The following is a 17,119-nucleotide window of genomic DNA, read 5'->3' as shown; positions in this document are numbered from 1 at the left end:
AAAAGATACAAATATTCAAACATATAGAAACAGATACAGAGACAGACTCAAACTGACACAGAGAAAAGAGGCACAGACAGACAGAGACAGAAATAAAGCTTAGAAGAAAATATGTTTCTTGAGATTGCATTTGACAACAATTTCTTGGATGTGACACCAAAAAGCACAGGTATCAACAGAAAAAAACAGACATGCTGGACTTTACCAAAATTAAAAACTTCCATGCGTCAAAGGATACTATCTACAGAGTGAAAGTCAACCCACAGAATGGAAAACAATATTTGTAAATCACATATCTGATAAGAGACTGATATCCAGAATATACTTTTAAAACTCCTACAACTCAACAACAACAAAAACCAAACAACCCAATTTTAAAACGAACCAATGACTTAAATAGCCATTTTCCAAAGAGGATATAGAAATGGCCAATAAGTACATGAAAACATGCTCAATATCACTAGTCATTAGTGAAACACTAACACCAGAGTGAGATACTACTCCATACCCATTGGGATGGCTTTTATTTTAAAAAAAAAAAAAAAGCCAGGCAAGGTGGGCTCACACCTGTAATCCCAGCACTTTGGGAGGCTGAGGAGGGCAGATCACTTGAGGTCAGGAGTTCAAGACCAGCCTGGCCAATATGGTGAAACCCATCTCTACTAAAAACACAAAAATTAGCCAGGCATGGTGGTACACACCTGTGATCCCAGCTACTCGGGAGGCTGCGGCAGGAGAATCGCTTGAACCCAGGAGGTGGAGTTTCCAGTGAGCCAAGATCGTCCCACAGCACTCCAACCTGGGAGACAGAGTCAGACTCCATTTCAAAAAAAAAGAGGAGGAGGAAGAGGAAGGAGGAAGAGGAGGGAAGGAGGGAAGGAGGGAAGGAGGGATGAAGGAAAAAAAACAGAAAGTAACAAGTGTTAGCAAGAATGTAGAGAAATTGGCCGGGCGCGGTGGCTCACGCCTGTAATCCCAGCACTTTGGGAGGCCGAGGCGGGCGGATCACAAGGTCAGGAGATCGAGACCACGGTGAAACCCCGTCTCTACTAAAAATACAAAAAATTAGCCGGGCGCGGTTGTGGGCGCCTGTAGTCCCAGCTACTCGGGAGGCTGAGGCAGGAGAATGGCGTGAACCCGGGAGGCGGAGCTTGCAGTGAGCCGAGATCGCGCCACTGCACTCCAGCCTGGGCGACAGAGCGAGACTCCGTCTCAAAAAAAAAAAAAGAATGTAGAGAAATTAGGACCCTTGTACACTGATGGTACGTAAAATGATGCAGCCACTATGGCAAAAAATATAGCAGTTCCTCAAAAAATTAAACATAAAATTACCATACGATCCAGCAGTTCTACTTCCGGGTAGATACCCAAAAGAAGTGAAAGCAGGATCTTGAAGAGATAGTTGTACACTCATGTTCATAGCAGCTCCATTAATAGTAGTCAAGAGGTAGAAGTAACCCACATGTCTACCAACAGATAGATGGATAAATGAAATGTACATACACACAATGGAATATTATTTAGCCTTAAGAAATAGGGAATTTTGCCAGGCGCGGTGGCTCATGCCTGTAATCCCAGCACTTTGGGAGGCCGAGGCGGGCGGATCACCTGAAGTCGGGAGTTCAAGACCAGCCTGACCAACATGGAGAAACCCCATCTCTACTAAAAATACAAAATTAGCCGGGCGTGGTGGTGCATGCCCATAATTCCAGCTACTCAGGAGGCTGAGGCAGGAGAATCTCTTGAATGCGGGAGGCAGAGGTTGCGGTGAGCCGAGATGGCACCATTGCACTCCAGCCTAAGCAACAAGAGTGAAACTCCATCTCAAAAGAAAATAATAATAACAAAAATAAATAAATAAAACACGGAATTTCAATATATGCTACAACATGAATGAACCTTGAAGACATTATGCTAAGTGAAATAAGCCAGCCACAAAAAGATAAATATTGTATGATTCCTCTTATATGAGGCTCCTAGGGGAGTTAAACTCGCAGAGAAAAACCAAGAAGGTGGTTGCCAGGGGCTGGGGATGGGAAAATAGGGAACTAGTGTTTAGTCAGTATAGAGTTTAAGTTTGCCAAGATTAAAAAGTTTTAGAGATGGATGGTGTTAATGGTTGCACAACAATGTGAATATACTTAATGCCACAGAACTATACACTTTAAAATGGTTAAAATCATTTTACATTGTGTATATTTCGCCACAATTTTTTTAAGTGCATTCCAACTCCAGTTCAACTACTTACTAGATAGTTGACCTTGGGCTGGTTTGTTAAATCTTTATGTCTTAATTTCTTCATATATAAAACAGAAATAGTAACAGTACCTTCATAAGGTTATTATGATTAAATTATACAGTATCGATAAAGTGCTTAGAACAATGCCTGACACAAAGTAAATCCTCAATAAATGATAGACTCTGTTCCATTTGTCTGTGTTTGTTTTTATGCCAGTACCATGCTGTTATGGTTACTATTGCTTTGTAGTATATTTTGAAATCAGGTAATGTAATGTCTCCAGATTTGCTCTTTTTGCTCAAGATTGCTTTGGCTATTCTGGGTCTTCTGTGTTGCCACAGAAATTTTAGAACTTTTTTTCTATTTCTGTGAAAAATATCACTGGTATTTTGATAGGGATTGCATTGAATCTATAGATCACTTTAGATAGCATAGACATTTTAACAATATTTATTCTTCTGATACATAACAAGGGATATTCTTTGCATTTATTTATGTCTTCTTCAATGTTTTTCATCAATATCTTATAGTTTACATTGCAGAGATCTTTATCTCCTCAGTTAAATTTATTGCTAGGTGTTTTTTTAATAGCTATTGAAAATGTATTACCTTATTTCTTTTTTCGATAGTTCAACAGAATAAAGAACCCAGAAATAAATCCATACACGATTTTTGACAAAGGCATCAAGAACACACATTGGGGAAAGAACAATCTCTTCAATAAATGGTACTGAGTAAACTGAATACTCACATGCAGAAAAATGAAACTAGACCCCTATCTCTAACCATTTACAAAAATCAACTTAAAATACAGACTTAAACGTACAACCTGAAACCATGAAACTACTTGAAGAACACTTAGGTGAAATGCTGCAGGACATGGGTCTGGGCAAGGACTTGCTGGACAAGACCTCAAAAGCACAGAGCACAAAAGCAAAAATAGACAAATAGGGTTATATCAAACTAAAAAGCTTCTGCACAGCAAAGGAAACAACAAAGTGAATAGACAATCCAAAGAAAAGGAGAAAATATTTGCAAACTATGCATCTGACAAGGGACTCATCCAGGATACACAAGGAACTCAACAGAAAAAAAAAAATCCAATTTAAAAATGAACAGAAGACCTAAATAGACACCCCTCAAAAGAAGACATACAAGACCGGGTGCAGTGGCTCACATCTGTAATCCCAGCACTCTGGGAGGCTAAGGCAGGAGGATCACCTGAGGTCGGGAGTTTGAGACCTGCCTGACCAACATGGAGAAACCCCATCTCTACTAAAAATACAAAATTAGCCATGCATGGTGGCGCATGCCTGTAATCCCAGCTACTGGGGAGGCTGAGGCAGGAGAATCGCTTGAGCCCAGGAGGCAGAGGTTGCGGTGAGCCAAGATCGTGCCATTATACTCCAGCCTGGGCAACAAGAGCGAAATTCCATCTCAAAAAAAAAAAAAAGACATACAAATGGCAACAGGTATATGAAAAATATGCTCATCACCACTAATCACCAGGGAAAAGCAAATCAAAACCACAATGAGATATCACATCACCCAGTTAGAATGGCTATTATTAAAAAGACAAAAAATTACAAACGTTGGCAAGGATGCAGAGAAAGGGAAACTCTTATACAATGTTGGTAGGTGCTATAATTTGGATGTTTGATCCCTATAAACCTCATATTGAAATCTGATCCCCAATGTTAGAGATGGGGCCTAATGGGAGGTGTCTGGGTTATAGGGGCAGATCCCTTATGAACAGATTGATACCCTCCCTCAGAAGTGAATCACTTCTCACTCTATTAGTTCCCATTAGTACTGGTTGTGAAAAAGAGCCTGGCATCTCCCCACCCCATTGTTCCCTTTCTCATCATATGTTCTCTGTACACACCAGCTCCCCTTCACCTTCTGCCATGAGTGGAAGCAGCCTGAGACCCTCATCAGATGCAGATGCTGCTACCAGCCTGCAGAAGTGTGAGCCAAATAAACCTCTTTTCTTTATAAATTATCCAGCCTCAGGTGTTCCTTTATAGCAACACAAAACAGACCAAGGCACTAGGGAAGTAAATTAGTACAGCCATTAAGGACAACAGTAGGGAGGTTTTTCAACAAATTAAAAATAGAACTACCATATAATCCAATAATCTGACTACTGGGTATAAACATTGAGTATCCCTCACCCAAAATGCTTGGGACCAGAAGCATTTCTGATTTCAGATTTTTTTTCCCCGATTTTGAAATATTTGCATTATAGCTGAGCATCCCTAATCCAAAAACCCAAAATCCAAAATAGTGCAATGAGTATTATTCTCTAAGCATCATGTCAGTGCTCAAAAAGTTTTGGATTTTGGAGCATTCTGGATTTTAGATTTTTGGATTAGGGATACTCAACTTCTATATCCAAAAGAAACAAAATCAGTATGTCAAAGAGATATCTGCACTCCCATGTTTACTGCAGCACTATTCACAATGGCCAAGATACAGAATCAACCTAAGTATCCATCGATGGATGAATTTTTTTTAAATGAGGTACATATACACAATGGAATACTATTTGGGCATAAAAATAAATGAAATCCTGCCCTTTGAGGCACCTGGATGAACCCACAAGACATTAAGTGAAATAAGTCAAGCACAAAGACAAATAGCACATGATCTCACTCATCTGTGAAAACTTAAAAAGTTGATCCATAGAGGTAAACAGTAGAACGGTGGCACTGAAGGCTGGGTAGGACAGGCAGGGAGAGGGAGAGAGGTCAACAGGTACAAAGTTACATTAGATAAGAGGGATAAGTTCTGGTGTTCTATTATACAGTAGGGTGACTAGAATTAACCATAATGTACTTTACATTTCAAAATGGCTAAAATAATTTTGAATGTTCTCACCACAAAGAAATAACAAGTATTTGAGGTGATGGATATGCTGATTGCCCTGATTTAATCATTACACAATGTATAATACATCAAAACATCATATGGTACCCTATAAATATAATTATGTCAATTAACAAAATAAAACTTTTTAAAAATGATAGCTATTATTGATTCCAAAATGTAGTGATTTCCCCATAGCTAATAAATTAAAATAATGCTTCACGTTTGTTTAACCTTTTAAATATCTTTCAAAACACTTTCAAATATATTGATGCAATTAAATCCCATGAAAATCTCTTCTAGGGGACAGGGTCACTATAAACTTTATTTTTATAGATAAGAAGACTGAGGCATGCAAGGAGTTTAAAGTAAAATTCCAGGAATCCGAAGTCTGAGTAGAACAAGAACCAGCTTTAGAGCCTGGTGACTTGATTAAAAATTATGTTTTCTTTTCTACCAATACACATGGTACAGTAAATCCTCCAAATGGGCAACTCTCTTGTGGCAGCTTTAAAACCTGTAACCCTCCAGGGTTCTTTTCTGTTGCTGGTGAAGTGCACTTTTTAAGAGTGACTCACTCCATCAAGGTTTTTGACAAGAAAACTTTAGAAAACCTGTGGAAGGAAACTGATTGGTCTTTGTTGTTGTTGTTTTTGAGACAGAGTCTCACTCTGTTGCCCAGGCTGGAGTGCAGTGGCGCGATCTCGGCTCACTCCAAGCTCCGCCTTCTGGGTTCACGCCATTCTCCTGCCTCAGCCTCCGGAATAGCTGGGACTACAGGCACCCGCCACCACGCCCAGCTAATTTTTTTGTATTTTTTAGTACCCAGTCTAGTTGTGACAATTTTCATAATCATTTCCTTACTGAATTATCTTCCGGGTAGCCCAATGAAGGTTCTTAACTGTGTTTCAGATTTTGTGTGTGTGTGTGTGTGTGTGTGTGTGTGTGTGTGTGTGTGTGTCTGAGAGAGAGAGAAAAAGGTTGATTGATTGATTCTTGGGCGCAGTTCTCCAATCCCTTAGTAATTGTTCATTGTGATGTCACCAGCAAAACTGACACAAAGAAATGGTAAATGTTTGAGATGATGGATGTCCCAATCACCCTGACTTGATCATTACACACTGTATACATGCATCAAAATACCACATGTATCCCCACAAATATTTACAATTATTATGTATCAGTAAAAAACAAAATAAAACCAAGATTCCAGTTTTGTGACTCCCATCTGTTTATGTCGCTGGCAAAGTGATAGTGTGGCCATCCTCTGAGAAGAAGGCCTCTAATATATGGATTGCATCAGGGAGAGCCACACCTGGTCATTGGATCAGTATGGTTGTTGAGAGTTTAGTTTGTTTAGCTACTTTGACTAAGAGATAACTAGTTTTAAGTATTTATCCCTAATTTCCCACTACTGACAGTTTTCAAATTGACCTGGAGGTATGGAATTTATGTATGCATTAAGCTTGAAGTATACTGTGTGATACTTATTTAGTCTGAATTAGTATGAATATCTGACACTGCCTTTTTGCCCCCTTTTACGTGTTTTTACTGCCCAAATCTGCCTTCAGAAACATTTCGTTTCTAATCGTAATATTCTTGGAAACATTGGCACATTTTTACAGTACCATTTTACTTTTATTTACTGCAAATGATGATTTGTTAGTTGCCTGCTGCCAGAACATCTGAGCTCATTTGTTTAACTAAAACAGTACTGTGCACAGATGCCTGTAATAGGCAGCAACAGTTACCAACCACCCCAGTTCCTTACCACCTCATTATAGCTCTAAATCAAGCAAATGGGAAAGCAGATTATTCTTTAAATGTTCAAAGAAGTTTAGAAAATTGAGGGATGGAAGGATGAGAGGAAAGGAATTCTATTATAACAATCGGTGTGTTGCTTTTGGCAGGGGTGTGCCTGGCTGATTTCCTTTGTAGAAATAAGTAACACTTGAGAGTGCAGAAATTGCAGGCATCCTGCAACAAACAGAGCTCTATGACTCTAGTTAATAAATAATTACTAAGTGTTTTTTTTTCTGGCTGAGCCACTGTATCAGGCACCGCGGGGGATGTATAAGTGAATGACATTGTCCTGTTCTCTTGGAGCTTATAATGTGAGCTCTGAAGATGCTTCTGCTCTGAAGTGGTGATTGTTGAACGAGGCAGTGGCAGTGATGCTATTTCAGATTGTGGCCCTGTGTTAGGGGATCCAGGCCTGGGGGACATAGTCACAGAATGGCAGGTGCTGGCTGGCTCACTACAGTGGGGAGCTTTCCAGATAATTCTGACAAATCAGACTACTTCAAAAGGATATGCTCTTTTATATCCGGAAAGAAATAAATGTCTTTTAGTCTGGGTGCAATGACTCACGCCTATAATCCCAGCAGTTTGGGAGGCCGAGGTGGGCAGATCACCTGAGGTCAGGAGTTCAAGACCAGTCTGGTGAACATGGTAAAACATCGTCTCTACTAAAAATTCAAAAATTAGCTAGGCGTGGTGGCAAGTGCCTGTAATCCCAGCTACTTGGGAAGCTGAGGCAGGAGGATTGCTTTTGCCTGGGAGGCGGAGGTTGCAGTGAGCCAAGCTCACTCACTGCACTCCAGCCTGGGTGACAAAGGAAGACTCTGTGTCAAAAAAAGAAAAGAAAAGAAAAGAAAAGAAAAGAAAAAAGAAAAGAAAAGAAAAGAAAAGAAAAGAAAAGAGAAAAGAAAAGAAAAGAAAAGAAAGAAAAATGTCTTTTAAAAAATATTTTAACAGAAATTTAAACTTGACCAGTAGACCTTGCCTTGTGGGCTGGAAACTGGGAAGTGTTCCCTAAGGAGCCAGGGGAAATAATTCTGTCTTCTGGTAATGAAGGTCTGAGTGGTGTCTGACAGTGCCTAACTGCCTGCTTTGTACGGGGCTGGGAATACTGTGATGAACAAGGAGCCCACAATCTAGTGGGGGCCATAGACAAGCAATTGGGCAATCTTACTGCCACGTGCCCAGTTTTATGATTGAGTGCTGTTGGGGTGGAGAATGGGCTTCTTACCTTGTCTTAGGTAAGACCTGATCAAAGAAGGCTTCCTGGAAGAAGTGATGTCCAAACCAACCTCACCAATATATGCTGGAATTAATCCCCTTTTCAGGCTAATACTGTTGTAAAAATAAACCAGAGCTCTGTTTTGGTTTTTGTTTATACCCAAAACAAAAGTGGAGAGACTGAACTTGGTATTCCAGCCGTCTAGAATACTTTTCCAGCTTTGTAATTTGCCATTCCCCTGTGTTGATTAACCACCCCTTCCCAGAGCATGCCAGGCTCTCTGTGACTGCCATGTCTCTGCATACTATTCTCTTTGTTCTGCCTGCCTGATGTCTCTTGGCCCTTCAGGAAGAACAGTTACTTCCTCCAGGATGGCCTCTTTGATTCCTCCTATGGTTCATTGAGTGCACATCCTGTGAGCTCAGACACAGGGCCGGTTTGACAATTCATACTTACCCAGCACTGAACAGTCTATCTGCTACTTCATTCCTCCATGTAGCCTGGAGGCAGAGGCAGCATCTTTCCCAAAGTCTAGCGTGTCCTAGGCACCCAAGCACTATTTGCTGAATGAACAAATTTAGCAGCTTCGAAGATTATAGCCACATGTGTATAATTGAAACTCTTGGTTCCAGTCAGCTTTAAAAGAGAGTGCCACTGACTGAAGAAAGTGGAAGCACCAGTGAAATAGATTTTATGCATGTGGTCTAGTTATTAATTTCATAAAGCTTTTTACAATCCTTTGCATTTTATACCTCTTTTACTTTTTTTTCTGAGTAACCGATAAACTGAGTAATTCATAGTTCCCACTTCTTGCCAACTACTGTGCACCATTAAATCTGACCACGGTGATTTATTAATTAGAAGTCTTCTGGTTGTCAACAAAAATCAATTTTACTTAGTATATGCCAGAGAAAGGGGAAGATGTGATGAAGAGACTGGAGTGTCTCATAGAATCCAAGATCAAGAACACACCCAGGCTTCTGGAAGAACTGGTCCCAGGAATTGGAAAGCCAGCAGCAATCCTGAGAGTCCTTGCTGTTTATGTCTTTCTTTCTGCAAAGCTTTTACTCATCTTTCTTACTAACTGGCTTTCTTTGCCACTCTGTCAGTAGAGGATAGCCTCCCACCGCCCTCAACTAGGCAGCCAAGTTCCAGCCAAATGGAAAACCTGTCTTTCCATCTCAATTCTAAATTCTCTAAGACTTGGGCTAGGCTTGGGTTAGATGTCAGGAGTGGAGACAGGCTGCACCTATCTGTCTGCCTCTGCTCAACTCTGAAAAGTAGGTGGGAAGACAGAAAAAAGGGCAGGGAGGCAGCATACAGAGAGACAGACAGCAGAGGGACGTTGTAAGGCTGGCAGACACTTTATAAATATCTAATATGGTGAGTCTCCATAAACTACTACCCATAAACTATATCATAGGATCACTTCCAGGTTATCTTGTTTAAAAAAAGTCAATCTTAGATGAAACTTAAACATTTAACTTTAAAAAGACAGTATCTTTTAAAATATGCATATAATTTGAGACTTTTAAGGTAACAGGATATTCACTTAAGTAGTTAGTAGGTCTTAGCTTTGTGTATGTATGATATTTTTTATACATGACACTGTCTTTAATTGCTGGGAGGTTCTAGCAGCTCTGTCCATCAGAAATATAAGGTAAGCCACTTTTGTAATTTAAGGTTTTCTAGTAGTCACATTGAAAAAGTAAAATGAAAAAGGTGAATTTAATTTTAATGTATTTTATTTAACCCCAATTTCTCAGATATTATCATTTTATGAATATAAAATCAATGAAATGTTTTACATTCTTTTAAAAATCTTTGAAATCTGGCATGTATTTTATGCTTTAGCAAATCTCAGTTTGGACCATTTCAGGTGGTCAGCAACTACATGTAGCTAAAACTAAGAGCAGGTTGGGCGCGGTGGCTCAATCCTGTAATCCCAGCACTTTGGGAGGTCGAGGTGGGCGGATCACGAGGTCAGGAGATTGAGACCATCCTGGCTAACTCAGTGAAACTCCATCTTTACTAAAAATACAAAAATTAGCTGAGTGTGGTGGTGCACGCCTGTAATCCCAGCTACTTCGGAGGCTGAGGCAGGAGAATCATTTGAACCCAGGAGGTGGAGTTGCAGTGAGCCGAGATCACACCATTGTACTTCAGCCTGGATGACAAGAGTGAAACGTCATCTCAAAAAAAAAAAAAAGAAAAGAAAAAAGAAAAATTTCACAACTGTAGAGGAAACTCTTAAACATTACCATTGCCACTTCTGGGCTATATTCTGTTTGCTTCCTTCCTTTGATTTCATGAAGAGAATCTCCCTAGAGAGACAGATGTCAACAACCTCAACCTCCCACCATCTATATGCTTCTACAGGAGCTTCTGCTACAAAATTCCAACGATGAACACCAATAATACAACTGAGTTATTTCTAAGTTATGTGCCAACTCTACTGAGCCTACCAACATATATCATGGCAGAGTTACTGGGAAGTGTAGGTTGCAGAGAAGACTGGTAAGGTAAATCAGAGCAAAAGAATGACGTATCCTTATGTCCTGCTAAGGAGTTTGGATTCCATCCTACATCTAATGATGAGTCATTAAGCACAAAAAAAAAAAAACCAAACAAACATTAACAAAACTCTTAGAGCAGCAGCAAGATGACTAGGGTATATAATGGTTAAATATCTGACCCTGGCCATGACCATCCTCAGATTTTTAGGGGGGAAGAAAAAGATAATGAGAATGACAGCAATAATCAGGTCTCCACTAGTGTATATGATAAAGTCTAACCATGTGCTCACAACAATCCCTATATAATTAACCACTGCTGCCAAGTGTGCGGCTAGTAGATTTGGATGAACCACTAACTTACTAAATCACAACACAATCTGGTACATAATCTTTAAAAATTCTTGTTTAATTCCACTAAAATTATAGACCAAATTAAAATACTAGGAAGGAATTCCAACAGCAAGAATATGGAACGTCTCTGCACCCACTGGATTCATAGGCGGATCATGTTTAAACCATATACACCAAGTATACTCTACCTCTCAGTTTAAACTCTGCCATCAATTAGCAAAACTCCTGCATACTGCTCACACAGATTTCCAATTTTGTGCTTGTTACTGAAAAGCAGATATGCCCCTGGTATAATGGAAAGAGATCGATTTTTGAAGCTGCATTTTTAAGTTCCAACTTCTTCATTAACTACTGGTATAACCTAGCCAAATTACTTAATTTGAGAATCTCAGTTCTCATCTGTAAAATGGAGGTAAAAATGCCAACTCATAGGACAGCTATGAAGATGATATGGCAATGTGCGGAAAGCGCCCAGCACACAGCTCAATAAATATGAGTTCCCTAACTCCTCAACAACAACAACAACAAAACCCACTAGTATTAAACTGTCAAATATTTATTTACTTATTTATCCCTTAATACACACTTAAATTACTAAAGAAGTTTATCAGTCTTCCCTTATCTTCCCCTGCATTGAGCAGGAGAGGAGTATAAAACATCATTTAGTAATTTTGAGTGGTTATACATTTTGAAATAGTACCAAAGCAGCTCTATTAAACAACTGTAGGTGATGTGCTTTGATTTTATTTACATTAATGTTTTATTACAATAGAAGTATAAACCTAGTAGACGACAAAGAAAATCAACATCCTTGTTCACACCTAGGACACCTCTCAGTATTAAGCAACTTACATTTGCATGATGTTTTATAGCTTACAAGGTGGTTATGAATATATTATTTCATTTGATACAGCCGTATTGTGAAAAAGGCATAGCAGATAGTATTTCTATTATAGATGAGATATTTGCACGGATAAAGAAAACATTAAGTGGCAGAACAAAGACTTAAGTCTAGGATTTGTTATTTTTTAAAAATTTCCACTTTCATTTTAGATTCAGGGGGTATATGTGCAGGTTTTTTACATGGGAATATTGCATGATGCTGAGATTTGGGATATGAATGATTCCATCACTCAGGTAGTGAACATAGTACCCAACAGTTTTTTAACCCTTGTCCCCCTCCTTCTTCCCCCCATAGTAGTCCCCAGTGTCTATTGTTGTCATCTTTATATACATAAGTAATCAATGTTTAGTTTCCACTTGTACGTAAGAACATGCAGTATTTGGTTTTCTGTTCCTATGTTAATTTCCTTAGGATAACGGCCTCTAGCTGCATCCATGTTGCTTGCAAAGGATGTTAATTCATTCTTTTTATGGCTGCATAATAGTCCATGGCATATATATAGCACATTTTATTTATCCAATTTACTGTTGTTTTTTCAGTTTTGTTTGTTTGTTTTGAGATGGAGTCTCTTTCTGTCACCCAGGCTGGTGCAATGGCGCAATCTTGGCTCACTGCAACCTCCACCTCCCGGATTCAAGCAATTCTCCTGCCTCAGCCTCCTGAGTAGCTGGGCTTACACGCGTATGCCACCACACCTGGCTAATTTTTGTACTTCTAGTAGAAATCGGGTTTCACCATATTGGCCAGGCTGGTCTTGAACTCCTGACCTCAAGGGATCCTCCCACCTAGGCCTCCCAAAGTGCTAGGATTAAAGGCATAAGCCACCATGACCAGCCTCCAATCCACTATTGATGGGCACCTAGGTTGATCTGATGGCTTTGCTACTGCAAGTAATACTGTGATAAATATACAAGTGCATGTGTCTTTTTGGTAGAATTATTTATTTTCTTTTGAATATATACCCAGTAGTAGGTTGCTGGGTGAAATGGTAATTCTGTTTTAAGTTCTTTGAGAAATCTCCAGACTGCTTTCCATGGTGGCTGAACTAATTTACATTCCCACCAGTGATGTATAAGCATTCACTTTTCTCTGCAGCCTTACCAGCATCTGTTGTTTTTTGACCTTTTAGTAACAGCCATTCTGACTGGTGTGAGATGGCAAGTCATTGCGGTTTTGATTTGCATTTCTCTAATGATTAATGATGTGGAGCACTTACTCATACGTTTATTGGCTTCTTATATGTCTCCCTTTGAAAACTGTCCATTCATGGCTGGGTGCGGTGGCTCACGCCTGTAATCCCAGCACTTTGGGAGGTCAAAGCAGGTGAATCACAAAGTCAGGAGTTTGAGACCAGCCTGACCAACATGGTGAAATGCCCACTTCTACTAAAAATACAAAAATTAGCTGAGCATGGTGGTGGGCACCTGTAATCCCAGCTACTAGGGAGGCTGAGGCAGGAGAATTGCTTGAACCTGGAAGGTAGAGGTTGCAGTGAGCTGAGATTGCACCATTGCACTCCAGCCTAGGCAACAGAGCAAGATTCCATCAGAAAGAAAAGAAGGAAAAGAAAGAAAGGAAAGAAAGGAAGAAAAGGAAGGAAAGGAAGGAAAGGAAGGAAAGGAAGGATGGATGGATGGATGGATGGAAGGAAGGAAGGAAGGAAGGAAGGAAGGAAGGAAGGAAGGAAGGAAGGAAGGAAGGAAGGAAGGGAAAGAAAGAAAGAAAGAAAGAAAGGAAGGAAGGAAGGAAGGAAGGAAGGAAGGAAGGAAGGAAGGAAGGAAGGAAGAAAGAAAGAAAGAAAGAAAGAAAGAAAGAAAGAAAGAAAGAAAGAAAGAAAGAAAGAAAGAAAGAAAGAGAAAATTGTCCATTCATGCCTTTTATGGGGTTATTTGGTTTTTGCTTGTTGAGCCGTTTAAATTCCTTACAGATTCTGGATATTAGGTATTTGTTGAACGCAGTTTGCAAATATTTTCTTCCATTCTGCAGGTTGTCTGTTTACTCTGTTGATTGATTTTTTATTTTGCTGTTCAGATGCTCTTTAGTTTAAACAGATTCTACTTGTCAATTTTTGTTTTTGTTACAAATGTTTTTCAGAACTTAGTCACAAATTCTTTCCCACGGCCGATGTCCAGAATGGTGTTTCCTAGGTTTTCTTGTAGGATTCCTACACTCTGTGTTCTTGCATTTAAATCTTTAATCCATCTTCAGTTAAACTTTTTATATGGTAAGGGGTAGGGGTCCAGTTTCATTATTCTGCATATGGCCAGCTATCCTAGCACCATTTATTGAATAGGAAGTCTTTTCCTTATTATTTTTGTCCACTTTGACAAAGATCAGATAGCTGTAGGTATATGGCTTTATTTCTGAGTTCTCTATTCTGTTCCACTGGTCTGTTTTTGTGCCAGTACCATGCTGGTTTTGTTACTGTAGCCTGATAGTATACTTAGAGGTCAGATAATGTGATGCCTCCAGCTTTGTTCTTTTTGCTTAGGATTGTTTTGGCTATTCAAGCTTTTTGATTCCATATTTTTGAACAGTTTTTTCTAATTCTGTGAAAAATGACATGGTAGTTTAATAAGAATATACTGTAAGTGTAGATTGCTTTGGACAGCATGGCCATTTTAACAACATTAATTCTTCCAATTCATGAATATGGAATGTTTTTCCATTTGTTTGTATTGTCTATGATTTCTTTCAGTAGTGTTTTATTGTTCTCCTTATAGAGATCTTCCACCTCCTTGGGCAGATGCATTCCTAGGTATTTTCTTTTTTGTGAGGTTGTTGTTAATGGGAATGCATTCTTGATTTGGCTGTCAGCTTGAACATTATCAACGTATAGAAATGCTACTGACTTTTTGTACATTGATTTTGTATCATACTGAAGTCATTTATCTCCTCTAGGAGCCTTCTGGAGGAGTTTTTAGGATTTTCTAGAAGTATATTGTCAGCAACAAGAGATGGTTTGACTTCTTCTTTTCCTATTTGAGTACCTTTTATTTCTTTCTCTTGTCTGATTGCTCAGGCTAGGATGGCCATTATTTTTATTTTTTAAAAGAAAATGGCTATTACTTTGGATGTACATGGTGGCTCATGCCTATAATCCCAACACTTTGGGAGGCTGAGACAGGCAGATCACCTGAGGTCAGGATTTCGAGACCAGTCTGGCTCCAACGTGGTGAAACCCCGTCTCTACTCAAAATACAAAAATTAGCACGCCTGTAATCCCAGCTACTTGGGAGGTTGAGGCACAAGAATCACTTGAACCCAGGAGACAGAGGTTGCAGAGAGCCGAGATCACGCCACTGCACTCCAGCCTGAGTGACAGAGGGAGACTGTCTCAAAAAATAAAAAGAAAAGAAAAGAAAAAAGAAAGTGGCTATTACTTTTTATTATTGTAAAAACGACCCATCCCAAAATCACCAGGAGGCAACACTAAACACCTATCGAAACTGCAAAAATAAAAAATAGTGACAACATCAAATGCCAGTGAGGAGGCAGATAAACTGGCTCTCTCATACACTGCTGGTGGGAAAGCAAAGTGATAAAACCACTCTGGAAAGCCATTTGGCAATTTCCTATAAGGCTAAATATGCACAAACTATACAACACAGCAATTGCACTCTTGAACATTTATCTCAAAGAAATGAACACTTACATTCACTCAAAAACCTGTACATGAATTTCACAGCAGTTTTATTCATTACAGCCAAAAAGTGGTAATGATCCAAATGTCCCTCAATGAGTGACCGTCTAAACAAACTATGACACATCTACAACACAGAACACTACTTAGCAATTAAAAAGTAATGAACAAGTGAGACCCATGACAACAACTTCAATGGATTTCAAGGACACTATGCTGAGTGAAAAGAGCCCTTCTCAAAATGTTATGCAATGTAAAATTCCATTTACATAATATTGCTGAAATAAAACTACAGAGATAGAAAACTAATCAGTGGCTGCCAGGAATTAGGGATGGGGATGGGGAGGAGAGGATGGGTGTGGCCATAAAGGGTAAGCGCTGTATTTTGATCATGGTTGGTTACATAAATCTATTCACATGATAAAACTGTATAGAGCTATACATAAACACACAAATGAACGCACGGATAACTAACTATGTTAGTCCATTTTACATGGCTATAAAGGAATACCTGAGCCTAAGTAATCTGTAAAGAAAACAGGTTTAATTTGCCCATGGTTCTGCAAGCTGTATAAGAAGCATGGTGTTAGCATCTGCTCAGCTTCTGGTAAGGCTTCAGGAAGCTTACAATCATTGCAGAAGGTGAAGGAGGAGCCAGCATGTTACATGGCAAGAGAAGAAGCAAGAGAGAGAAAGGAAAGAGATGCCACACTCTTTTAAACAACTAGCTTTTGTGTGAACTAACTGAGCAAGAATTCACTCATCATCGGGGGATGGTGCTAACCATTCATGAGGGATCTGCCACCATGACCCAAACACTTCTCACCAGGCCCTACCTCCAACATTGGAAGTCACATTTCAACATGAGATTTGGAGGAGACAAAATATCCAAACCGTATCATGGACTGGTGAAATCTCAATGAGCTCTAGGGATTGTACCAATGTCAGTTTCCTATTTTTGATACTGTACTGTAGTTACACAAGATGTTACAGTTGGAGGAAACTATGGGAGCTAAAGAACCACCCTGTACATTTTCGCAACCTCTAATCAATCTAAATTATTTCCAAGTAAGTTTTAAAAACTGAACCAGTCAGGTGCAGTGGCACACGCCTGTAGTGCCAGCTACTCAAGAGGATCAAGGGGGAGGACTGCCTGATTCCAGGAATTCAAGAATAGCCTGGGCAACATAGCAAGAACCCATCTCAAAAAGAAAAAAAAACTCTGAACCATAAAAAGCTATACAAACTTATATTAAAAATTTAAATAAATATACTATATACATTTTAAAATATACATACAATTTTGCATGAACAATATTATGTTATACATATGATTTTATAACTGGCTTTAACCACTTATTATGCTGTAGGTTCTTTTCCATATCTAAAAACATAGGATTATTTTTAATGGCTACATGTTGTTCCAGTGTGCAGATGCATCATTTTTATTTATGTAGCCAATCTTACTGGTGGACATTTAAGTTGTTAGCAATTTTCTACCATAAACATTGCTATGAATGTCTTTACACATGTCTCTCTACATATATTTCTGAACTTGTCCAATTATGTCCTTAAC

General features: G+C 39.2%; 1 protein-coding gene across 10 annotated transcripts in view; it reads right to left on the bottom strand.

Moving 5' to 3' along the window:
- DYM (dymeclin) overlaps nt 1-17,119 on the bottom strand; it is a 402,507-nt gene that overhangs the window by 340,400 nt on the left and 44,988 nt on the right. The window lies entirely within an intron of this gene.

Source organism: Macaca mulatta, chromosome 18, assembly GCF_049350105.2.
Source record: "Macaca mulatta isolate MMU2019108-1 chromosome 18, T2T-MMU8v2.0, whole genome shotgun sequence".
NCBI classification, from domain to species: domain Eukaryota; kingdom Metazoa; phylum Chordata; class Mammalia; order Primates; family Cercopithecidae; genus Macaca; species Macaca mulatta.
Note: the sequence above shows the minus strand (reverse complement) of the source record. Positions and strands in the feature narration are given on the sequence as shown.